The following is a 24,991-nucleotide window of genomic DNA, read 5'->3' as shown; positions in this document are numbered from 1 at the left end:
CAGCATCTGCAAGTGGATATTTGGAGCTCTTTCAGGCCTTTGTTAGAAGCGGGAATATCTTCCCATAAAAACTAAACCGAAGCATTCTCACAAACTGCTTTGTGATGTGTGTGTTCAACTCACAGAGGTGAACCTTTCCTTTGCTAGAGCAGTTATGAAACACTCTTTTTGTAGAATCTGCAAGTGTTCATTTGGAGCGCTTTGAGGCCTATGGTGGAAAAAGGAATATCTTCATATATAAACAAGGCAGAAGCATTCTCAGAAACCCCTTTATGATGTGTGCATTCAACTCAGAGAGATAAGCCTTCCTTTTGATAGAGCAGTTTTGAACCTGTGTTTTTGCAGAATCTGCAAGTGGATATTTGGAGCCCTTTCAGGCCTTCGTTGGAAACGGGAATATCTTCCCATAAAAACTAAACAGAAGAGTTCTGTGAAACTGCGTTGTGTAGTATGAATCCAACTCACAGAGTTGAACACTTCCTTTGAAAGAGCAGTTTTGAAACACTCTTTTTGTAGAATCTGCAAGTGTTCGTTTGGAGCGCTTTGAGGCCTATGGTGGAAAAGGAAATATCTTCACATATAAACCAGGCAGAAGCATTCTCAGAAACCTCTTTATGATGTGTGCATTCAACTCGGAGAGATAAGCCTTCCTTTTGATAGAGCAGTTTTGAAAGTGTGTTTTGGCAGAATCTGCAAGTGGATACGTAGAGCCCTTTCAGGCCTTCGTTGCAAACGGGAATATCTTCCCATAAAAACGAAACAGAAACGTTCTGTGAAACTGCTTTGTGAAGTATGAATCCAACTCACAGAGTTGAACACTTCTTTTGAAAGAGCAGCTTTGAAACACTCTTTTTGTAGAATCTACATGTGTTCATTTGGAGCGCTTTGAGGCCTATGGTGGAAAAGGAAATATCGTCACATAATACCTAGACAGAAGCATTCTTTGAAACTTCTTTATGATGTGTGCATTCAACTCACAGAGTTGAACTTTCCTTTTCATGGAGCAGTTTGGAAAGAGTCTTTTTGCAGCATCTGCAAGTGGATATTTGGAGCTCTTTCAGGCCTTTGTTAGAAGCGGGAATATCTTCCCATAAAAACTGGACAGAAGCATTCTCACAAACTGCTTTGTGATGTGTGTGTTCAACTCACAGAGGTGAACCTTTCCTTTGCTAGAGCAGTTATGAAACACTCTTTTTGTAGAATCTGCAAGTGTTCATTTGGAGCGATTTGAGGCCTATGGTGGAAAAAGAAATATCTTCACATAAAACCTAGACAGAAGCATTCTTTGAAACTTCTTTATGATGTGTGCATTCAACTCACAGAGTTGAACCTTCTTTTTCATGGAGCAGTTTGGAAAGAGTCTTTTTGCAGCATCTGCAAGTGGATATTTGGAGCTCTTTCAGGCCTTTGTTAGAAGCGGGAATATCTTCCCATAAAAACTAAACCGAAGCATTCTCACAAACTGCTTTGTGATGTGTGTGTTCAACTCACAGAGGTGAACCTTTCCTTTGCTAGAGCAGTTATGAAACACTCTTTTTGTAGAATCTGCAAGTGTTCATTTGGAGCGCTTTGAGGCCTATGGTGGAAAAAGAAATATCTTCATATATAAACAAGGCAGAAGCATTCTCAGAAACCCCTTTATGATGTGTGCATTCAACTCAGAGAGATAAGCCTTCCTTTTGATAGAGCAGTTTTGAACCTGTGTTTTTGCAGAATCTGCAAGTGGATATTTGGAGCCCTTTCAGGCCTTCGTTGGAAACGGGAATATCTTCCCATAAAAACTAAACAGAAGAGTTCTGTGAAACTGCTTTGTGTAGTATGAATCCAACTCACAGAGTTGAACACTTCCTTTGAAAGAGCAGTTTTGAAACACTCTTTTTGTAGAATCTGCAAGTGTTCGTTTGGAGCGCTTTGAGGCCTATGGTGGAAAAGGAAATATCTTCACATATAAACCAGGCAGAAGCATTCTCAGAAACCTCTTTATGATGTGTGCATTCAACTCGGAGAGATAAGCCTTCCTTTTGATAGAGCAGTTTTGAAAGTGTGTTTTGGCAGAATCTGCAAGTGGATACTTAGAGCCCTTTCAGGCCTTCGTTGCAAACGGGAATATCTTCCCATAAAAACGAAACAGAAACGTTCTGTGAAACTGCTTTGTGAAGTATGAATCCAACTCACAGAGTTGAACACTTCTTTTGAAAGAGCAGCTTTGAAACACTCTTTTTGTAGAATCTGCAAGTGTTCATTTGGAGCGCTTTGAGGCCTATGGTGGAAAAGGAAATATCTTCACATAAAACCTAGACAGAAGCATTCTTTGAAACTTCTTTATGATGTGTGCATTCAACTCACAGAGTTGAACATTGCTTCTCATGGAGCAGTTTGGAAAGAGTCTTTTTGCAGCATCTGCAAGTGGATATTTGGAGCTCTTTCAGGCCTTTGTTAGAAGCGGGAATATCTTCCCATTAAAACTGGACAGAAGCATTCTCACAAACTGCTTTGTGATGTGTGTGTTCAACTCACAGAGGTGAACCTTTCCTTTGCTAGAGCAGTTATGAAACACTCTTTTTGTAGAATCTGCAAGTGTTCATTTGGAGCGCTTTGAGGCCTATGGTGGAAAAAGAAATATCTTCACATAAAACCTAGACAGAAGCATTCTTTGAAACTTCTTTATGATGTGTGCATTCAACTCACAGAGTTGAACCTTCTTTTTCATGGAGCAGTTTGGAAAGAGTCTTTTTGCAGCATCTGCAAGTGGATATTTGGAGCTCTTTCAGGCCTTTGTTAGAAGCGGGAATATCTTCCCATAAAAACTAAACCGAAGCATTCTCACAAACTGCTTTGTGATGTGTGTGTTCAACTCACAGAGGTGAACCTTTCCTTTGCTAGAGCAGTTATGAAACACTCTTTTTGTAGAATCTGCAAGTGTTCATTTGGAGTGCTTTGAGGCCTATGGTGGAAAAAGAAATATCTTCATATATAAACAAGGCAGAAGCATTCTCAGAAACCCCTTTATGATGTGTGCATTCAACTCAGAGAGATAAGCCTTCCTTTTGATAGAGCAGTTTTGAACCTGTGTTTTTGCAGAATCTGCAAGTGGATATTTGGAGCCCTTTCAGGCCTTCGTTGGAAACGGGAATATCTTCCCATAAAAACTAAACAGAAGAGTTCTGTGAAACTGCTTTGTGTAGTATGAATCCAACTCACAGAGTTGAACACTTCCTTTGAAAGAGCAGTTTTGAAACACTCTTTTTGTAGAATCTGCAAGTGTTCGTTTGGAGCGCTTTGAGGCCTATGGTGGAAAAGGAAATATCTTCACATATAAACCAGGCAGAAGCATTTTCAGAAACCTCTTTATGATGTGTGCATTCAACTCGGAGAGATAAGCCTTCCTTTTGATAGAGCAGTTTTGAAAGTGTGTTTTGGCAGAATCTGCAAGTGGATACTTAGAGCCCTTTCAGGCCTTCGTTGCAAACGGGAATATCTTCCCATAAAAACGAAACAGAAACGTTCTGTGAAACTGCTTTGTGAAGTATGAATCCAACTCACAGAGTTGAACACTTCTTTTGAAAGAGCAGCTTTGAAACACTCTTTTTGTAGAATCTACATGTGTTCATTTGGAGCGCTTTGAGGCCTATGGTGGAAAAGGAAATATCGTCACATAATACCTAGACAGAAGCATTCTTTGAAACTTCTTTATGATGTGTGCATTCAACTCACAGAGTTGAACTTTCCTTTTCATGGAGCAGTTTGGAAAGAGTCTTTTTGCAGCATCTGCAAGTGGATATTTGGAGCTCTTTCAGGCCTTTGTTAGAAGCGGGAATATCTTCCCATAAAAACTGGACAGAAGCATTCTCACAAACTGCTTTGTGATGTGTGTGTTCAACTCACAGAGGTGAACCTTTCCTTTGCTAGAGCAGTTATGAAACACTCTTTTTGTAGAATCTGCAAGTGTTCATTTGGAGCGATTTGAGGCCTATGGTTGAAAAAGAAATATCTTCACATAAAACCTAGACAGAAGCATTCTTTGAAACTTATTTATGATGTGTGCATTCAACCCACAGAGTTGAAACTTCTTTTTCATGGAGCAGTTTGGAAAGTCTTTTTGCAGCATCTGCAAGTGGATATTTGGAGCTCTTTCAGGCCTTTGCTAGAAGCGGGAATATCTTCCCATAAAAACTGGACAGAAGCATTCTCACAAACTGCTTTGAGATGTGTGTGTTCAACTCACAGAGGTGAACCTTTCCTTTGCTAGAGCAGTTATGAAACACTCTTTTTGTAGAATCTGCAAGTGTTCATTTGGAGCGATTTGAGGCCTATGGTGGAAAAAGAAATATCTTCATATATAAACAAGGCAGAAGCATTCTCAGAAAGCTCTTTATGATGTGTGCATTCAACTCAGAGAGATAAGCCTTCCTTTTGATAGAGCAGTTTTGAAACTGTATTTTTGCAGAATCTGCAAGTGGATATTTGGAGCCCTTTCAGGCCTTCGTTGGAAACGGGAATATCTTCCCATAAAAACTAAACAGAAGAGTTCTGTGAAACTGCTTTGTGTAGTATGAATCCAACTCACAGAGTTGAAGACTTCCTTTGAAAGAGCAGTTTTGAAACACTCTTTTTGTAGAATCTGCAAGTGTTCGTTTGGAGCGCTTTGAGGCCTATGTTGGAAAAGGAAATATCTTCACATATAAACCAGGCAGAAGCATTCTCAGAAACCTCTTTATGATGTGTGCATTCAACTCGGAGAGATAAGCCTTCCTTTTGATAGAGCAGTTTTGAAAGTGTGTTTTGGCAGAATCTGCAAGTGGATACTTAGAGCCCTTTCAGGCCTTCGTTGCAAACGGGAATATCTTCCCATAAAAACGAAACAGAAACGTTCTGTGAAACTGCTTTGTGAAGTATGAATCCAACTCACAGAGTTGAACACTTCTTTTGAAAGAGCAGCTTTGAAACACTCTTTTTGTAGAATCTGCAAGTGTTCATTTGGAGCGCTTTGAGGCCTATGGTGGAAAAGGAAATATCTTCACATAAAACCTAGACAGAAGCATTCTTTGAAACTTCTTTATGATGTGTGCATTCAACTCACAGAGTTGAACATTGCTTTTCATGGAGCAGTTTGGAAAGAGTCTTTTTGCAGCATCTGCAAGTGGATATTTGGAGCTCTTTCAGGCCTTTGTTAGAAGCCGGAATATCTTCCCATTAAAACTGGACAGAAGCATTCTCACAAACTGCTTTGTGATGTGTGTGTTCAACTCACAGAGGTGAACCTTTCCTTTGCTAGAGCAGTTATGAAACACTCTTTTTGTAGAATCTGCAAGTGTTCATTTGGAGCGCTTTGAGGCCTATGGTGGAAAAAGAAATATCTTCACATAAAACCTAGACAGAAGCATTCTTTGAAACTTCTTTATGATGTGTGCATTCAACTCACAGAGTTGAACCTTCTTTTTCATGGAGCAGTTTGGAAAGAGTCTTTTTGCAGCATCTGCAAGTGGATATTTGGAGCTCTTTCAGGCCTTTGTTAGAAGCGGGAATATCTTCCCATAAAAACTAAACCGAAGCATTCTCACAAACTGCTTTGTGATGTGTGTGTTCAACTCACAGAGGTGAACCTTTCCTTTGCTAGAGCAGTTATGAAACACTCTTTTTGTAGAATCTGCAAGTGTTCATTTGGAGCGCTTTGAGGCCTATGGTGGAAAAAGAAATATCTTCATATATAAACAAGGCAGAAGCATTCTCAGAAACCCCTTTATGATGTGTGCATTCAACTCAGAGAGATAAGCCTTCCTTTTGATAGAGCAGTTTTGAACCTGTGTTTTTGCAGAATCTGCAAGTGGATATTTGGAGCCCTTTCAGGCCTTCGTTGGAAACGGGAATATCTTCCCATAAAAACTAAACAGAAGAGTTCTGTGAAACTGCTTTGTGTAGTATGAATCCAACTCACAGAGTTGAACACTTCCTTTGAAAGAGCAGTTTTGAAACACTCTTTTTGTAGAATCTGCAAGTGTTCGTTTGGAGCGCTTTGAGGCCTATGGTGGAAAAGGAAATATCTTCACATATAAACCAGGCAGAAGCATTTTCAGAAACCTCTTTATGATGTGTGCATTCAACTCGGAGAGGTAAGCCTTCCTTTTGATAGAGCAGTTTTGAAAGTGTGTTTTGGCAGAATCTGCAAGTGGATACTTAGAGCCCTTTCAGGCCTTCGTTGCAAACGGGAATATCTTCCCATAAAAACGAAACAGAAACGTTCTGTGAAACTGCTTTGTGAAGTATGAATCCAACTCACAGAGTTGAACACTTCTTTTGAAAGAGCAGCTTTGAAACACTCTTTTTGTAGAATCTACATGTGTTCATTTGGAGCGCTTTGAGGCCTATGGTGGAAAAGGAAATATCGTCACATAATACCTAGACAGAAGCATTCTTTGAAACTTCTTTATGATGTGTGCATTCAACTCACAGAGTTGAACTTTCCTTTTCATGGAGCAGTTTGGAAAGAGTCTTTTTGCAGCATCTGCAAGTGGATATTTGGAGCTCTTTCAGGCCTTTGTTAGAAGCGGGAATATCTTCCCATAAAAACTGGACAGAAGCATTCTCACAAACTGCTTTGTGATGTGTGTGTTCAACTCACAGAGGTGAACCTTTCCTTTGCTAGAGCAGTTATGAAACACTCTTTTTGTAGAATCTGCAAGTGTTCATTTGGAGCGATTTGAGGCCTATGGATGAAAAAGAAATATCTTCACATAAAACCTAGACAGAAGCATTCTTTGAAACTTATTTATGATGTGTGCATTCAACTCACAGAGTTGAAACTTCTTTTTCATGGAGCATTTTGGAAAGTCTTTTTGCAGCATCTGCAAGTGGATATTTGGAGCTCTTTCAGGCCTTTGCTAGAAGCGGGAATATCTTCCCATAAAAACTGGACAGAAGCATTCTCACAAACTGCTTTGAGATGTGTGTGTTCAACTCACAGAGGTGAACCTTTCCTTTGCTAGAGCAGTTATGAAACACTCTTTTTGTAGAATCTGCAAGTGTTCATTTGGAGCGATTTGAGGCCTATGGTGGAAAAAGAAATATCTTCATATATAAACAAGGCAGAAGCATTCTCAGAAAGCTCTTTATGATGTGTGCATTCAACTCAGAGAGATAAGCCTTTCTTTTGATAGAGCAGTTTTGAAACTGTATTTTTGCAGAATCTGCAAGTTTATATTTGGAGCCCTTTCAGGCCTTCGTTGGAAACGGGAATATCTTCCCATAAAAACTAAACAGAAGAGTTCTGTGAAACTGCTTTGTGTAGTATGAATCCAACTCACAGAGTTGAAGACTTCCTTTGAAAGAGCAGTTTTGAAACACTCTTTTTGTAGAATCTGCAAGTGTTCGTTTGGAGCGCTTTGAGGCCTATGTTGGAAAAGGAAATATCTTCACATATAAACCAGGCAGAAGCATTCTCAGAAACCTCTTTATGATGTGTGCATTCAACTCGGAGAGATAAGCCTTCCTTTTGATAGAGCAGTTTTGAAAGTGTGTTTTGGCAGAATCTGCAAGTGGATACTTAGAGCCCTTTCAGGCCTTCGTTGCAAACGGGAATATCTTCCCATAAAAACGAAACAGAAACGTTCTGTGAAACTGCTTTGTGAAGTATGAATCCAACTCACAGAGTTGAACACTTCTTTTGAAAGAGCAGCTTTGAAACACTCTTTTTGTAGAATCTGCAAGTGTTCATTTGGAGCGCTTTGAGGCCTATGGTGGAAAAGGAAATATCGTCACATAATACCTAGACAGAAGCATTCTTTGAAACTTCTTTATGATGTGTGCATTCAACTCACAGAGTTGAACTTTCCTTTTCATGGAGCAGTTTGGAAAGAGTCTTTTTGCAGCATCTGCAAGTGGATATTTGGAGCTCTTTCAGGCCTTTGTTAGAAGCGGGAATATCTTCCCATAAAAACTGGACAGAAGCATTCTCACAAACTGCTTTGTGATGTGTGTGTTCAACTCACAGAGGTGAACCTTTCCTTTGCTAGAGCAGTTATGAAACACTCTTTTTGTAGAATCTGCAAGTGTTCATTTGGAGCGATTTGAGGCCTATGGTTGAAAAAGAAATATCTTCACATAAAACCTAGACAGAAGCATTCTTTGAAACTTCTTTATGATGTGTGCATTCAACTCACAGAGTTGAACTTTCCTTTTCATGGAGCAGTTTGGAAAGTCTTTTTGCAGCATCTGCAAGTGGATATTTGGAGCTCTTTCAGGCCTTTGCTAGAAGCGGGAATGTCTTCCCATAAAAACTGGACAGAAGCATTCTCACAAACTGCTTTGAGATGTGTGTGTTCAACTCACAGAGGTGAACCTTTCCTTTGCTAGAGCAGTTATGAAACACTCTTTTTGTAGAATCTGCAAGTGTTCATTTGGAGCGATTTGAGGCCTATGGTGGAAAAAGAAATATCTTCATATATAAACAAGGCAGAAGCATTCTCAGAAAGCTCTTTATGATGTGTGCATTCAACTCAGAGAGATAAGCCTTCCTTTTGATAGAGCAGTTTCGAAACTGTATTTTTGCAGAATCTGCAAGTGGATATTTGGAGCCCTTTCAGGCCTTCGTTGGAAACGGGAATATCTTCCCATAAAAACTAAACAGAAGAGTTCTGTGAAACTGCTTTGTGTAGTATGAATCCAACTCACAGAGTTGAAGACTTCCTTTGAAAGAGCAGTTTTGAAACACTCTTTTTGTAGAATCTGCAAGTGTTCGTTTGGAGTGCTTTGAGGCCTATGGTGGAAAAGGAAATATCTTCACATATAAACCAGGCAGAAGCATTCTCAGAAACCTCTTTATGATGTGTGCATTCAACTCGGAGAGATAAGCCTTCCTTTTGATAGAGCAGTTTTGAAAGTGTGTTTTGGCAGAATCTGCAAGTGGATACTTAGAGCCCTTTCAGGCCTTCGTTGCAAACGGGAATATCTTCCCATAAAAACGAAACAGAAACGTTCTGTGAAACTGCTTTGTGAAGTATGAATCCAACTCACAGATTTGAACACTTCTTTTGAAAGAGCAGCTTTGAAACACTCTTTTTGTAGAATCTACATGTGTTCATTTGGAGCGCTTTGAGTCCTATGGTGGAAAAGGAAATATCGTCACATAATACCTAGACAGAAGCATTCTTTGAAACTTCTTTATGATGTGTGCATTCAACTCACAGAGTTGAACTTTCCTTTTCATGGAGCAGTTTGGAAAGAGTCTTTTTGCAGCATCTGCAAGTGGATATTTGGAGCTCTTTCAGGCCTTTGTTAGAAGCGGGAATATCTTCCCATAAAAACTGGACAGAAGCATCCTCAAAAACTGCTTTGTGATGTGTGTGTTCAACTCACAGAGGTGAACCTTTCCTTTGCTAGAGCAGTTATGAAACACTCTTTTTGTAGAATCTGCAAGTGTTCATTTGGAGCGATTTGAGACCTATGGTGGAAAAAGAAATATCTTCACATATAAACAAGGCAGAAGCATTCTCAGAAAGCTCTTTATGATGTGTGCATTCAACTCAGAGGGATAAGCCTTCCTTTTGATAGAGCAGTTTTGAAACTGTGTTTTTGCAGAATCTGCAAGTGGATATTTGGAGCCCTTTCAGGCCTTCGTTGGAAACGGGAATATCTTCCATTAAAAACTAAACAGAAGAGTTCTGTGAAACTGCTTTGTGTAGTATGAATCCAACTCACAGAGTTGAACACTTCCTTTCAAAGAGCAGTTTTGAAACACTCTTTTTGTAGAATCTGCAAGTGTTCGTTTGGAGCGCTTTGAGGCCTATGGTGGAAAAGCAAATATCTACACATATAATCCAGGCAGAAGCATTCTCCGAAACCTCTTTATGATGTGTGCATTCAAATCGGAGAGATAAGCCTTCCTTTTGATACAGCAGTTTTGCAACTGTGTTTTTGCAGAATCTGCAAGTGTATATTTGGAGCCCTTTCAGGCCTTCGTTGGAAACGGGAATATCTTCCCATAAAAACTAAACAGAAGCGTTCTGTGAAACTCCTTTGTGAAGTCTGAATCCAACTCACAGAGTTGAACACTTCTTTTGAAAGAGCAGCTTTGAAACACTCTTTTTGTAGAATCTGCAAGTGTTCATTTGGAGCGCTTTGAGGCCTATGGTGGAAAAGGAAATATCTTCACATAAAACCTAGACAGAAGCATTCTTTGAAACTTCTTTATGATGTGTGCATTCAACTCACAGAGTTGAACATTGCTTTTCATGGAGCAGTTTGGAAAGAGTCTTTTTGCAGCATCTGCAAGTGGATATTTGGAGCTGTTTCAGGCCTTTGTTAGAAGCGGGAATATCTTCCCATTAAAACTGGACAGAAGCATTCTCACAAACTGCTTTGTGATGTGTGTGTTCAACTCACAGAGGTGAACCTTTCCTTTGCTAGAGCAGTTATGAAACACTCTTTTTGTAGAATCTGCAAGTGTTCATTTGGAGCGCTTTGGGGCCTATGGTGGAAAAAGAAATATCTTCACATAAAACCTAGACAGAAGCATTCTTTGAAACTTCTTTATGATGTGTGCATTCAACTCACAGAGTTGAACCTTCTTTTTCATGGAGCAGTTTGGAAAGAGTCTTTTTGCAGCATCTGCAAGTGGATATTTGGAGCTCTTTCAGGCCTTTGTTAGAAGCGGGAATATCTTCCCATAAAAACTAAACCGAAGCATTCTCACAAACTGCTTTGTGATGTGTGTGTTCAACTCACAGAGGTGAACCTTTCCTTTGCTAGAGCAGTTATGAAACACTCTTTTTGTAGAATCTGCAAGTGTTCATTTGGAGCGCTTTGAGGCCTATGGTGGAAAAAGAAATATCTTCATATATAAACAAGGCAGAAGCATTCTCAGAAACCCCTTTATGATGTGTGCATTCAACTCAGAGAGATAAGCCTTCCTTTTGATAGAGCAGTTTTGAACCTGTGTTTTTGCAGAATCTGCAAGTGGATATTTGGAGCCCTTTCAGGCCTTCGTTGGAAACGGGAATATCTTCCCATAAAAACTAAACAGAAGAGTTCTGTGAAACTGCTTTGTGTAGTATGAATCCAACTCACAGAGTTGAACACTTCCTTTGAAAGAGCAGTTTTGAAACACTCTTTTTGTAGAATCTGCAAGTGTTCGTTTGGAGCGCTTTGAGGCCTATGGTGGAAAAGGAAATATCTTCACATATAAACCAGGCAGAAGCATTCTCAGAAACCTCTTTATGATGTGTGCATTCAACTCGGAGAGATAAGCCTTCCTTTTGATAGAGCAGTTTTGAAAGTGTGTTTTGGCAGAATCTGCAAGTGGATACTTAGAGCCCTTTCAGGCCTTCGTTGCAAACGGGAATATCTTCCCATAAAAACGAAACAGAAACGTTCTGTGAAACTGCTTTGTGAAGTATGAATCCAACTCACAGAGTTGAACACTTCTTTTGAAAGAGCAGCTTTGAAACACTCTTTTTGTAGAATCTACATGTGTTCATTTGGAGCGCTTTGAGGCCTATGGTGGAAAAGGAAATATCGTCACATAATACCTAGACAGAAGCATTCTTTGAAACTTCTTTATGATGTGTGCATTCAACTCACAGAGTTGAACTTTCCTTTTCATGGAGCAGTTTGGAAAGAGTCTTTTTGCAGCATCTGCAAGTGGATATTTGGAGCTCTTTCAGGCCTTTGTTAGAAGCGGGAATATCTTCCCATAAAAACTGGACAGAAGCATTCTCACAAACTGCTTTGTGATGTGTGTGTTCAACTCACAGAGGTGAACCTTTCCTTTGCTAGAGCAGTTATGAAACACTCTTTTTGTAGAATCTGCAAGTGTTCATTTGGAGCGATTTGAGGCCTATGGTGGAAAAAGAAATATCTTCATATATAAACAAGGCAGAAGCATTCTCAGAAACCCCTTTATGATGTGTGCATTCAACTCAGAGAGATAAGCCTTCCTTTTGATAGAGCAGTTTTGAACCTCTGTTTTTGCAGAATCTGCAAGTGGATATTTGGAGCCCTTTCAGGCCTTCGTTGGAAACGGGAATATCTTCCCATAAAAACTAAACAGAAGAGTTCTGTGAAACTGCTTTGTGTAGTATGAATCCAACTCACAGAGTTGAACACTTCCTTTGAAAGGGCAGTTTTGAAACACTCTTTTTGTAGAATCTGCAAGTGTTCGTTTGGAGCGCTTTGAGGCCTGTGTTGGAAAAGGAAATATCTTCACATATAAACCAGGCAGAAGCATTCTCAGAAACCTCTTTATGATGTGTGCATTCAACTCGGAGAGATAAGCCTTCCTTTTGATAGAGCAGTTTTGAAAGTGTGTTTTGGCAGAATCTGCAAGTGGATACTTAGAGCCCTTTCAGGCCTTCGTTGCAAACGGGAATATCTTCCCATAAAAATGAAACAGAAACGTTCTGTGAAACTGCTTTGTGAAGTATGAATCCAACTCACAGAGTTGAACACTTCTTTTGAAAGAGCAGCTTTGAAACACTCTTTTTGTAGAATCTGCAAGTGTTCATTTGGAGCGCTTTGAGGCCTATGGTGGAAAAGGAAATATCTTCACATAAAACCTAGACAGAAGCATTCTTTGAAACTTCTTTATGATGTGTGCATTCAACTCACAGAGTTGAACATTGCTTTTCATGGAGCAGTTTGGAAAGAGTCTTTTTGCAGCATCTGCAAGTGGATATTTGGAGCTCTTTCAGGCCTTTGTTAGAAGCGGGAATATCTTCCCATTAAAACTGGACAGAAGCATTCTCACAAACTGCTTTGTGATGTGTGTGTTCAACTCACAGAGGTGAACCTTTCCTTTGCTAGAGCAGTTATGAAACACTCTTTTTGTAGAATCTGCAAGTGTTCATTTGGAGCGCTTTGGGGCCTATGGTGGAAAAAGAAATATCTTCACATAAAACCTAGACAGAAGCATTCTTTGAAACTTCTTTATGATGTGTGCATTCAACTCACAGAGTTGAACCTTCTTTTTCATGGAGCAGTTTGGAAAGAGTCTTTTTGCAGCATCTGCAAGTATATATTTGGAGCTCTTTCAGGACTTTGTTAGAAGCGGGAATATCTTCCCATAAAAACTAAACCGAAGCATTCTCACAAACTGCTTTGTGATGTGTGTGTTCAACTCACAGAGGTGAACCTTTCCTTTGCTAGAGCAGTTATGAAACACTCTTTTTGTAGAATCTGCAAGTGTTCATTTGGAGCGCTTTGAGGCCTATGGTGGAAAAAGAAATATCTTCATATATAAACAAGGCAGAAGCATTCTCAGAAACCCCTTTATGATGTGTGCATTCAACTCAGAGAGATAAGCCTTCCTTTTGATAGAGCAGTTTTGAACCTGTGTTTTTGCAGAATCTGCAAGTGGATATTTGGAGCCCTTTCAGGCCTTCGTTGGAAACGGGAATATCTTCCCATAAAAACTAAACAGAAGAGTTCTGTGAAACTGCGTTGTGTAGTATGAATCCAACTCACAGAGTTGAACACTTCTTTTGAAAGAGCAGCTTTGAAACACTCTTTTTGTAGAATCTGCAAGTGTTCGTTTGGAGCGCTTTGAGGCCTATGGTGGAAAAGGAAATATCGTCACATAATACCTAGACAGAAGCATTCTTTTAAACTTCTTTATGATGTGTGCATTCAACTCACAGAGTTGAACTTTCCTTTTCATGGAGCAGTTTGGAAAGAGTCTTTTTGCAGCATCTGCAAGTGGATATTTGGAGCTCTTTCAGGCCTTTGTTAGAAGCGGGAATATCTTCCCATAAAAACTGGACAGAAGCATTCTCACAAACTGCTTTGTGATGTGTGTGTTCAACTCACGGAGGTGAACCTTTCCTTTGCTAGAGCAGTTATGAAACACTCTTTTTGTAGAATCTGCAAGTGTTCATTTGGAGCGATTTGAGGCCTATGGTGGAAAAAGAAATATCTTCATATATAAACAAGGCAGAAGCATTCTCAGAAACCCCTTTATGATGTGTGCATTCAACTCAGAGAGATAAGCCTTCCTTTTGATAGAGCAGTTTTGAACCTGTGTTTTTGCAGAATCTGCAAGTGGATATTTGGAGCCCTTTCAGGCCTTCGTTGGAAACGGGAATATCTTCCCATAAAAACTAAACAGAAGAGTTCTGTGAAACTGCTTTGTGTAGTATGAATCCAACTCACAGAGTTGAACACTTCCTTTGAAAGGGCAGTTTTGAAACACTCTTTTTGTAGAATCTGCAAGTGTTCGTTTGGAGCGCTTTGAGGCCTATGTTGGAAAAGGAAATATCTTCACATATAAACCAGGCAGAAGCATTCTCAGAAACCTCTTTATGATGTGTGCATTCAACTCGGAGAGATAAGCCTTCCTTTTGATAGAGCAGTTTTGAAAGTGTGTTTTGGCAGAATCTGCAAGTGGATACTTAGAGCCCTTTCAGGCCTTCGTTGCAAACGGGAACATCTTCCCATAAAAATGAAACAGAAACGTTCTGTGAAACTGCTTTGTGAAGTATGAATCCAACTCACAGAGTTGAACACTTCTTTTGAAAGAGCAGCTTTGAAACACTCTTTTTGTAGAATCTGCAAGTGTTCATTTGGAGCGCTTTGAGGCCTATGGTGGAAAAGGAAATATCTTCACATAAAACCTAGACAGAAGCATTCTTTGAAACTTCTTTATGATGTGTGCATTCAACTCACAGAGTTGAACATTGCTTTTCATGGAGCAGTTTGGAAAGAGTCTTTTTGCAGCATCTGCAAGTGGATATTTGGAGCTCTTTCAGGCCTTTGTTAGAAGCGGGAATATCTTCCCATTAAAACTGGACAGAAGCATTCTCACAAACTGCTTTGTGATGTGTGTGTTCAACTCACAGAGGTGAACCTTTCCTTTGCTAGAGCAGTTATGAAACACTCTTTTTGTAGAATCTGCAAGTGTTCATTTGGAGCGCTTTGAGGCCTATGGTGGAAAAAGAAATATCTTCACATAAAACCTAGACAGAAGCATTCTTTGAAACTTCTTTATGATGTGTGCATTCAACTCACAGAGTTGAACCTTCTTTTTCATGGAGCAGTTTGGAAAGAGTCTTTTTGCAGCATCTGCAAGTGGATATTTGGAGCTCTTTCAGGCCTTTGTTAGAAGCGGGAATATCTTCCCATAAAAACTAAACCGAAGCATTCTCACAAACTGCTTTGTGATGTGTGTGTTCAACTCACAGAGGTGAACCTTTCCTTTGCTAGAGCAGTTATGAAACACTCTTTTTGTAGAATCTGCAAGTGTTCATTTGGAGCGCTTTGAGGCCTATGGTGGAAAAAGGAATATCTTCATATATAAACAAGGCAGAAGCATTCTCAGAAACCCCTTTATGATGTGTGCATTCAACTCAGAGAGATAAGCCTTCCTTTTGATAGAGCAGTTTTGAACCTGTGTTTTTGCAGAATCTGCAAGTGGATATTTGGAGCCCTTTCAGGCCTTCGTTGGAAACGGGAATATCTTCCCATAAAAACTAAACAGAAGAGTTCTGTGAAACTGCGTTGTGTAGTATGAATCCAACTCACAGAGTTGAACACTTCCTTTGAAAGAGCAGTTTTGAAACACTCTTTTTGTAGAATCTGCAAGTGTTCGTTTGGAGCGCTTTGAGGCCTATGGTGGAAAAGGAAATATCTTCACATATAAACCAGGCAGAAGCATTCTCAGAAACCTCTTTATGATGTGTGCATTCAACTCGGAGAGATAAGCCTTCCTTTTGATAGAGCAGTTTTGAAAGTGTGTTTTGGCAGAATCTGCAAGTGGATACGTAGAGCCCTTTCAGGCCTTCGTTGCAAACGGGAATATCTTCCCATAAAAACGAAACAGAAACGTTCTGTGAAACTGCTTTGTGAAGTATGAATCCAACTCACAGAGTTGAACACTTCTTTTGAAAGAGCAGCTTTGAAACACTCTTTTTGTAGAATCTACATGTGTTCATTTGGAGCGCTTTGAGGCCTATGGTGGAAAAGGAAATATCGTCACATAATACCTAGACAGAAGCATTCTTTGAAACTTCTTTATGATGTGTGCATTCAACTCACAGAGTTGAACTTTCCTTTTCATGGAGCAGTTTGGAAAGAGTCTTTTTGCAGCATCTGCAAGTGGATATTTGGAGCTCTTTCAGGCCTTTGTTAGAAGCGGGAATATCTTCCCATAAAAACTGGACAGAAGCATTCTCACAAACTGCTTTGTGATGTGTGTGTTCAACTCACAGAGGTGAACCTTTCCTTTGCTAGAGCAGTTATGAAACACTCTTTTTGTAGAATCTGCAAGTGTTCATTTGGAGCGATTTGAGGCCTATGGTGGAAAAAGAAATATCTTCACATAAAACCTAGACAGAAGCATTCTTTGAAACTTCTTTATGATGTGTGCATTCAACTCACAGAGTTGAACCTTCTTTTTCATGGAGCAGTTTGGAAAGAGTCTTTTTGCAGCATCTGCAAGTGGATATTTGGAGCTCTTTCAGGCCTTTGTTAGAAGCGGGAATATCTTCCCATAAAAACTAAACCGAAGCATTCTCACAAACTGCTTTGTGATGTGTGTGTTCAACTCACAGAGGTGAACCTTTCCTTTGCTAGAGCAGTTATGAAACACTCTTTTTGTAGAATCTGCAAGTGTTCATTTGGAGCGCTTTGAGGCCTATGGTGGAAAAAGAAATATCTTCATATATAAACAAGGCAGAAGCATTCTCAGAAACCCCTTTATGATGTGTGCATTCAACTCAGAGAGATAAGCCTTCCTTTTGATAGAGCAGTTTTGAACCTGTGTTTTTGCAGAATCTGCAAGTGGATATTTGGAGCCCTTTCAGGCCTTCGTTGGAAACGGGAATATCTTCCCATAAAAACTAAACAGAAGAGTTCTGTGAAACTGCTTTGTGTAGTATGAATCCAACTCACAGAGTTGAACACTTCCTTTGAAAGAGCAGTTTTGAAACACTCTTTTTGTAGAATCTGCAAGTGTTCGTTTGGAGCGCTTTGAGGCCTATGGTGGAAAAGGAAATATCTTCACATATAAACCAGGCAGAAGCATTCTCAGAAACCTCTTTATGATGTGTGCATTCAACTCGGAGAGATAAGCCTTCCTTTTGATAGAGCAGTTTTGAAAGTGTGTTTTGGCAGAATCTGCAAGTGGATACTTAGAGCCCTTTCAGGCCTTCGTTGCAAACGGGAATATCTTCCCATAAAAACGAAACAGAAACGTTCTGTGAAACTGCTTTGTGAAGTATGAATCCAACTCACAGAGTTGAACACTTCTTTTGAAAGAGCAGCTTTGAAACACTCTTTTTGTAGAATCTGCAAGTGTTCATTTGGAGCGCTTTGAGGCCTATGGTGGAAAAGGAAATATCTTCACATAAAACCTAGACAGAAGCATTCTTTGAAACTTCTTTATGATGTGTGCATTCAACTCACAGAGTTGAACATTGCTTCTCATGGAGCAGTTTGGAAAGAGTCTTTTTGCAGCATCTGCAAGTGGATATTTGGAGCTCTTTCAGGCCTTTGTTAGAAGCGGGAATATCTTCCCATTAAAACTGGACAGAAGCATTCTCACAAACTGCTTTGTGATGTGTGTGTTCAACTCACAGAGGTGAACCTTTCCTTTGCTAGAGCAGTTATGAAACACTCTTTTTGTAGAATCTGCAAGTGTTCATTTGGAGCGCTTTGAGGCCTATGGTGGAAAAAGAAATATCTTCACATAAAACCTAGACAGAAGCATTCTTTGAAACTTCTTTATGATGTGTGCATTCAACTCACAGAGTTGAACCTTCTTTTTCATGGAGCAGTTTGGAAAGAGTCTTTTTGCAGCATCTGCAAGTGGATATTTGGAGCTCTTTCAGGCCTTTGTTAGAAGCGGGAATATCTTCCCATAAAAACTAAACCGAAGCATTCTCACAAACTGCTTTGTGATGTGTGTGTTCAACTCACAGAGGTGAACCTTTCCTTTGCTAGAGCAGTTATGAAACACTCTTTTTGTAGAATCTGCAAGTGTTCATTTGGAGTGCTTTGAGGCCTATGGTGGAAAAAGAAATATCTTCATATATAAACAAGGCAGAAGCATTCTCAGAAACCCCTTTATGATGTGTGCATTCAACTCAGAGAGATAAGCCTTCCTTTTGATAGAGCAGTTTTGAACCTGTGTTTTTGCAGAATCTGCAAGTGGATATTTGGAGCCCTTTCAGGCCTTCGTTGGAAACGGGAATATCTTCCCATAAAAACTAAACAGAAGAGTTCTGTGAAACTGCTTTGTGTAGTATGAATCCAACTCACAGAGTTGAACACTTCCTTTGAAAGAGCAGTTTTGAAACACTCTTTTTGTAGAATCTGCAAGTGTTCGTTTGGAGCGCTTTGAGGCCTATGGTGGAAAAGGAAATATCTTCACATATAAACCAGGCAGAAGCATTTTCAGAAACCTCTTTATGATGTGTGCATTCAACTCGGAGAGATAAGCCTTCCTTTTGATAGAGCAGTTTTGAAAGTGTGTTTTGGCAGAATCTGCAAGTGGATACTTAGAGCCCTTTCAGGCCTTCGTTGCAAACGGGAATATCTTCCCATAAAAACGAAACAGAAACGTTCTGTGAAACTGCTTTGTGAAGTATGAATCCAACTCACAGAGTTGAACACTTCTTTTGAAAGAGCAGCTTTGAAACACTCTTTTTGTAGAATCTACATGTGTTCATTTGGAGCGCTTTGAGGCCTATGGTGGAAAAGGAAATATCGTCACATAATACCTAGACAGAAGCATTCTTTGAAACTTCTTTATGATGTGTGCATTCAACTCACAGAGTTGAACTTTCCTTTTCATGGAGCAGTTTGGAAAGAGTCTTTTTGCAGCATCTGCAAGTGGATATTTGGAGCTCTTTCAGGCCTTTGTTAGAAGCGGGAATATCTTCCCATAAAAACTGGACAGAAGCATTCTCACAAACTGCTTTGTGATGTGTGTGTTCAACTCACAGAGGTGAACCTTTCCTTTGCTAGAGCAGTTATGAAACACTCTTTTTGTAGAATCTGCAAGTGTTCATTTGGAGCGATTTGAGGCCTATGGTTGAAAAAGAAATATCTTCACATAAAACCTAGACAGAAGCATTCTTTGAAACTTATTTATGATGTGTGCATTCAACCCACAGAGTTGAAACTTCTTTTTCATGGAGCAGTTTGGAAAGTCTTTTTGCAGCATCTGCAAGTGGATATTTGGAGCTCTTTCAGGCCTTTGCTAGAAGCGGGAATATCTTCCCATAAAAACTGGACAGAAGCATTCTCACAAACTGCTTTGAGATGTGTGTGTTCAACTCACAGAGGTGAACCTTTCCTTTGCTAGAGCAGTTATGAAACACTCTTTTTGTAGAATCTGCAAGTGTTCATTTGGAGCGATTTGAGGCCTATGGTGGAAAAAGAAATATCTTCATATATAAACAAGGCAGAAGCATTCTCAGAAAGCTCTTTATGATGTGTGCATTCAACTCAGAGAGATAAGCCTTCCTTTTGATAGAGCAGTTTTGAAACTGTATTTTTGCAGAATCTGCAAGTGGATATTTGGAGCCCTTTCAGGCCTTCGTTGGAAACGGGAATATCTTCCCATAAAAACTAAACAGAAGAGTTCTGTGAAACTGCTTTGTGTAGTATGAATCCAACTCACAGAGTTGAAGACTTCCTTTGAAAGAGCAGTTTTGAAACACTCTTTTTGTAGAATCTGCAAGTGTTCGTTTGGAGCGCTTTGAGGCCTATGTTGGAAAAGGAAATATCTTCACATATAAACCAGGCAGAAGCATTCTCAGAAACCTCTTTATGATGTGTGCATTCAACTCGGAGAGATAAGCCTTCCTTTTGATAGAGCAGTTTTGAAAGTGTGTTTTGGCAGAATCTGCAAGTGGATACTTAGAGCCCTTTCAGGCCTTCGTTGCAAACGGGAATATCTTCCCATAAAAACGAAACAGAAACGTTCTGTGAAACTGCTTTGTGAAGTATGAATCCAACTCACAGAGTTGAACACTTCTTTTGAAAGAGCAGCTTTGAAACACTCTTTTTGTAGAATCTGCAAGTGTTCATTTGGAGCGCTTTGAGGCCTATGGTGGAAAAGGAAATATCTTCACATAAAACCTAGACAGAAGCATTCTTTGAAACTTCTTTATGATGTGTGCATTCAACTCACAGAGTTGAACATTGCTTTTCATGGAGCAGTTTGGAAAGAGTCTTTTTGCAGCATCTGCAAGTGGATATTTGGAGCTCTTTCAGGCCTTTGTTAGAAGCCGGAATATCTTCCCATTAAAACTGGACAGAAGCATTCTCACAAACTGCTTTGTGATGTGTGTGTTCAACTCACAGAGGTGAACCTTTCCTTTGCTAGAGCAGTTATGAAACACTCTTTTTGTAGAATCTGCAAGTGTTCATTTGGAGCGCTTTGAGGCCTATGGTGGAAAAAGAAATATCTTCACATAAAACCTAGACAGAAGCATTCTTTGAAACTTCTTTATGATGTGTGCATTCAACTCACAGAGTTGAACCTTCTTTTTCATGGAGCAGTTTGGAAAGAGTCTTTTTGCAGCATCTGCAAGTGGATATTTGGAGCTCTTTCAGGCCTTTGTTAGAAGCGGGAATATCTTCCCATAAAAACTAAACCGAAGCATTCTCACAAACTGCTTTGTGATGTGTGTGTTCAACTCACAGAGGTGAACCTTTCCTTTGCTAGAGCAGTTATGAAACACTCTTTTTGTAGAATCTGCAAGTGTTCATTTGGAGCGCTTTGAGGCCTATGGTGGAAAAAGAAATATCTTCATATATAAACAAGGCAGAAGCATTCTCAGAAACCCCTTTATGATGTGTGCATTCAACTCAGAGAGATAAGCCTTCCTTTTGATAGAGCAGTTTTGAACCTGTGTTTTTGCAGAATCTGCAAGTGGATATTTGGAGCCCTTTCAGGCCTTCGTTGGAAACGGGAATATCTTCCCATAAAAACTAAACAGAAGAGTTCTGTGAAACTGCTTTGTGTAGTATGAATCCAACTCACAGAGTTGAACACTTCCTTTGAAAGAGCAGTTTTGAAACACTCTTTTTGTAGAATCTGCAAGTGTTCGTTTGGAGCGCTTTGAGGCCTATGGTGGAAAAGGAAATATCTTCACATATAAACCAGGCAGAAGCATTTTCAGAAACCTCTTTATGATGTGTGCATTCAACTCGGAGAGGTAAGCCTTCCTTTTGATAGAGCAGTTTTGAAAGTGTGTTTTGGCAGAATCTGCAAGTGGATACTTAGAGCCCTTTCAGGCCTTCGTTGCAAACGGGAATATCTTCCCATAAAAACGAAACAGAAACGTTCTGTGAAACTGCTTTGTGAAGTATGAATCCAACTCACAGAGTTGAACACTTCTTTTGAAAGAGCAGCTTTGAAACACTCTTTTTGTAGAATCTACATGTGTTCATTTGGAGCGCTTTGAGGCCTATGGTGGAAAAGGAAATATCGTCACATAATACCTAGACAGAAGCATTCTTTGAAACTTCTTTATGATGTGTGCATTCAACTCACAGAGTTGAACTTTCCTTTTCATGGAGCAGTTTGGAAAGAGTCTTTTTGCAGCATCTGCAAGTGGATATTTGGAGCTCTTTCAGGCCTTTGTTAGAAGCGGGAATATCTTCCCATAAAAACTGGACAGAAGCATTCTCACAAACTGCTTTGTGATGTGTGTGTTCAACTCACAGAGGTGAACCTTTCCTTTGCTAGAGCAGTTATGAAACACTCTTTTTGTAGAATCTGCAAGTGTTCATTTGGAGCGATTTGAGGCCTATGGATGAAAAAGAAATATCTTCACATAAAACCTAGACAGAAGCATTCTTTGAAACTTATTTATGATGTGTGCATTCAACTCACAGAGTTGAAACTTCTTTTTCATGGAGCATTTTGGAAAGTCTTTTTGCAGCATCTGCAAGTGGATATTTGGAGCTCTTTCAGGCCTTTGCTAGAAGCGGGAATATCTTCCCATAAAAACTGGACAGAAGCATTCTCACAAACTGCTTTGAGATGTGTGTGTTCAACTCACAGAGGTGAACCTTTCCTTTGCTAGAGCAGTTATGAAACACTCTTTTTGTAGAATCTGCAAGTGTTCATTTGGAGCGATTTGAGGCCTATGGTGGAAAAAGAAATATCTTCATATATAAACAAGGCAGAAGCATTCTCAGAAAGCTCTTTATGATGTGTGCATTCAACTCAGAGAGATAAGCCTTCCTTTTGATAGAGCAGTTTTGAAACTGTATTTTTGCAGAATCTGCAAGTGGATATTTGGAGCCCTTTCAGGCCTTCGTTGGAAACGGGAATATCTTCCCATAAAAACTAAACAGAAGAGTTCTGTGAAACTGCTTTGTGTAGTATGAATCCAACACACAGAGTTGAAGACTTCCTTTGAAAGAGCAGTTTTGAAACACTCTTTTTGTAGAATCTGCAAGTGTTCGTTTGGAGCGCTTTGAGGCCTATGTTGGAAAAGGAAATATCTTCACATATAAACCAGTCAGAAGCATTCTCAGAAACCTCTTTATGATGTGTGCATTCAACTCGGAGAGATAAGCCTTCCTTTTGATAGAGCAGTTTTGAAAGTGTGTTTTGGCAGAATCTGCAAGTGGATACTTAGAGCCCTTTCAGGCCTTCGTTGCAAACGGGAATATCTTCCCATAAAAACGAAACAGAAACGTTCTGTGAAACTGCTTTGTGAAGTATGAATCCAACTCACAGAGTTGAACACTTCTTTTGAAAGAGCAGCTTTGAAACACTCTTTTTGTAGAATCTGCAAGTGTTCATTTGGAGCGCTTTGAGGCCTATGGTGGAAAAGGAAATATCTTCACATAAAACCTAGACAGAAGCATTCTTTGAAACTTCTTTATGATGTGTGCATTCAACTCACAGAGTTGAACATTGCTTTTCATGGAGCAGTTTGGAAAGAGTCTTTTTGCAGCATCTGCAAGTGGATATTTGGAGCTCTTTCAGGCCTTTGTTAGAAGCCGGAATATCTTCCCATTAAAACTGGACAGAAGCATTCTCACAAACTGCTTTGTGATGTGTGTGTTCAACTCACAGAGGTGAACCTTTCCTTTGCTAGAGCAGTTATGAAACACTCTTTTTGTAGAATCTGCAAGTGTTCATTTGGAGCGCTTAGAGGCCTATGGTGGAAAAAGAAATATCTTCACATAAAACCTAGACAGAAGCATTCTTTGAAACTTCTTTATGATGTGTGCATTCAACTCACAGAGTTGAACCTTCTTTTTCATGGAGCAGTTTGGAAAGAGTCTTTTTGCAGCATCTGCAAGTGGATATTTGGAGCTCTTTCAGGCCTTTGTTAGAAGCGGGAATATCTTCCCATAAAAACTAAACCGAAGCATTCTCACAAACTGCTTTGTGATGTGTGTGTTCAACTCACAGAGGTGAACCTTTCCTTTGCTAGAGCAGTTATGAAACACTCTTTTTGTAGAATCTGCAAGTGTTCATTTGGAGCGATTTGAGGCCTATGGTGGAAAAAGAAATATCTTCATATATAAACAAGGCAGAAGCATTCTCAGAAACCCCTTTATGATGTGTGCATTCAACTCAGAGAGATAAGCCTTCCTTTTGATAGAGCAGTTTTGAACCTGTGTTTTTGCAGAATCTGCAAGTGGATATTTGGAGCCCTTTCAGGCCTTCGTTGGAAACGGGAATATCTTCCCATAAAAACTAAACAGAAGAGTTCTGTGAAACTGCTTTGTGTAGTATGAATCCAACTCACAGAGTTGAACACTTCCTTTGAAAGAGCAGTTTTGAAACACTCTTTTTGTAGAATCTGCAAGTGTTCGTTTGGAGCGCTTTGAGGCCTATGGTGGAAAAGGAAATATCTTCACATATAAACCAGGCAGAAGCATTCTCAGAAACCTCTTTATGATGTGTGCATTCAACTCGGAGAGATAAGCCTTCCTTTTGATAGAGCAGTTTTGAAAGTGTGTTTTGGCAGAATCTGCAAGTGGATACTTAGAGCCCTTTCAGGCCTTCGTTGCAAACGGGAATATCTTCCCATAAAAACGAAACAGAAACGTTCTGTGAAACTGCTTTGTGAAGTATGAATCCAACTCACAGAGTTGAACACTTCTTTTGAAAGAGCAGCTTTGAAACACTCTTTTTGTAGAATCTACATGTGTTCATTTGGAGCGCTTTGAGGCCTATGGTGGAAAAGGAAATATCGTCACATAATACCTAGACAGAAGCATTCTTTGAAACTTCTTTATGATGTGTGCATTCAACTCACAGAGTTGAACTTTCCTTTTCATGGAGCAGTTTGGAAAGAGTCTTTTTGCAGCATCTGCAAGTGGATATTTGGAGCTCTTTCAGGCCTTTGTTAGAAGCGGGAATATCTTCCCATAAAAACTGGACAGAAGCATTCTCACAAACTGCTTTGTGATGTGTGTGTTCAACTCACAGAGGTGAACCTTTCCTTTGCTAGAGCAGTTATGAAACACTCTTTTTGTAGAATCTGCAAGTGTTCATTTGGAGCGATTTGAGGCCTATGGTTGAAAAAGAAATATCTTCACATAAAACCTAGACAGAAGCATTCTTTGAAACTTCTTTATGATGTGTGCATTCAACTCACAGAGTTGAAACTTCTTTTTCATGGAGCAGTTTGGAAAATCTTTTTGCAGCATCTGCAAGTGGATATTTGGAGCTCTTTCAGGCCTTTGCTAGAAGCGGGAATATCTTCCCATAAAAACTGGACAGAAGCATTCTCACAAACTGCTTTGAGATGTGTGTGTTCAACTCACAGAGGTGAACCTTTCCTTTTCTAGAGCAGTTATGAAACACTCTTTTTGTAGAATCTGCAAGTGTTCATTTGGAGCGATTTGAGGCCTATGGTGGAAAAAGAAATATCTTCATATATAAACAAGGCAGAAGCATTCTCAGAAAGCTCTTTATGATGTGTGCATTCAACTCAGAGAGATAAGCCTTCCTTTTGATAGAGCAGTTTTGAAACTGTATTTTTGCAGAATCTGCAAGTGGATATTTGGAGCCCTTTCAGGC

This window comes from Pongo abelii, chromosome 3 (genome assembly GCF_028885655.2).
Source record: "Pongo abelii isolate AG06213 chromosome 3, NHGRI_mPonAbe1-v2.0_pri, whole genome shotgun sequence".
Classification (NCBI taxonomy): Eukaryota; Metazoa; Chordata; class Mammalia; order Primates; family Hominidae; genus Pongo; species Pongo abelii.
Note: the sequence above shows the minus strand (reverse complement) of the source record.